Source organism: Macaca fascicularis, chromosome 2 (genome assembly GCF_037993035.2).
Source record: "Macaca fascicularis isolate 582-1 chromosome 2, T2T-MFA8v1.1".
Classification (NCBI taxonomy): domain Eukaryota; kingdom Metazoa; phylum Chordata; class Mammalia; order Primates; family Cercopithecidae; genus Macaca; species Macaca fascicularis.
In genome coordinates this window covers 3,048,740-3,050,330 of record NC_088376.1, presented here as the reverse complement: position 1 = coordinate 3,050,330, position 1,591 = coordinate 3,048,740, and the positions used below count along the sequence as shown (strand labels likewise).

The 1,591-nt window shown below is 45.6% G+C and overlaps 1 long non-coding RNA gene across 1 annotated transcript; it reads right to left on the bottom strand.

Moving 5' to 3' along the window:
* Positions 1-855: 855 nt before the first annotated feature.
* Positions 856-1,340, bottom strand: LOC135969584 (uncharacterized). Its single transcript, XR_010584839.1, has 2 exons — positions 1,203-1,340; positions 856-1,089 (listed from the first exon to the last, which is right to left on the bottom strand). It is a non-coding gene; the product is annotated as an uncharacterized lncRNA (long non-coding RNA).
* Positions 1,341-1,591: the final 251 nt, after the last annotated feature.

The following is a 1,591-nucleotide window of genomic DNA, read 5'->3' as shown; positions in this document are numbered from 1 at the left end:
CTATAAAGAATTGGAGAGCTGGCCAGGCGCGGTGGCTCACGCCTGTAATCCCAGCACTTTGGGAGGCCAAGGAGGGTGGATCATGAGGTCACGCGTTCAAGACCAGCCTGGCCAACATGGTGAAATCCCATCTCTACTAAATATACAAAAATTAGCTGGGTGTGGTAGCTCCCACCTGTAGTCCCAGCTGCTCAGGAGGCTGAGGCACGAGAATTGCTTGAACCTGGGAGGTGGAGGTTGCAGTGAGCCGAGATCATGCTACTGCGCTCTGGCCTGGGAGAGAGAGCAAGACTCCGAGCTGTGACTGGCCACGGGACACGATGTCCATAGTACTGAGGAGGCACAAGCTTTGGGAAATAAAGTGGGATAGGGCTGCATGACGGGAGGAGGGCTCACCCGTTCCCTTCCCAGACCCACAAATACATTCAGAACTTTTGTTGTTATTGTTTCCTGTGGCTTATCATCTGTCTCTACTCTGTGTGATTCTGCTGAGTTTAATGAGACCCCGAAATGCTGCACCAACAAGGTCTAAAGGACCGCTATTTGTATATAATTTTTGGCAAACCTGTTTCCAATTACAGGTAGGGTGCCCACCTATCTCGGTTTGCCTGGGACAGTCCTGGCTTGTATCTGTCACCTGGCATATCTATTAATAGTGTGCTCTCTCTGAAAAGACTCCCATTTCAATGATAAATTACACAATCCCCCTATTCACAGATGGTCTCCATAAGACAACTTAGGCATTAGGATTTAGAGGATATGAGAGATAATGCCAGAAATTTGAGATTTAAGTGGTTATTATAATCTTGGCGTAATTAGCTCCAAGCTTCTTGGCAGTTAAACAAAAGAAAAACATGAGGTGTCAGAAAGTTTATTCTGCCTTTTATGAAATGACGCATATTACATCTTCTGGAGGGACATATTTATCAGGCACTTTTAGGAGGATTTTTTTCACGTAAATTGTTATATGAGGAACATTAAGTAACATAAGGGACTAGGTCCTCTGTGGGGTTTTTGCAGAAGTTTTAATGTGGCCATCTTCTTTATCTTGGTGCTCAAAAATGACTGTGCTTTTCCAATTCTCTTTCTCTGTGAAAAGCGGGGAGGGAATAAAAATTATTTCACAGGGATTAACTGATATCGTATGTGCTCAAGTGCCAAATAAACTATAAACATCAAAACATTATCATTTGCGTGCTTACCATCTTGTCCAAACCTCTTCTTTCAGTGATGAGAAAGCCAAGGTTCAGAGAGGGAGGAGCGACATGGTTAATCAGTGGTAAAACCGACTGGCCTTAAGACTCCGGTTTCGTTCCAAACGCTGATACCGCTTCAAATCGCTGTTCGCCAAGACACTGAAACTCTCTCAGGCCGCCAGTGTGGCATGGGAAGAGGATACAGAAAAACAATTCAGAGGCCTGAGTTTTGAACCACAGTGGGCATGGTGGCCCCGACGCAGAGGCTAGAAATGGTTTTCAGTCATTGTCATTTTACAAAGTTATTAACGCCAGGCATGGTGGCTCACGTCTGTAATCCCAACACATTGGGAGGCCAAGGCAGGCGGATCACCTGAGGTGAGGAGTTTGAGACC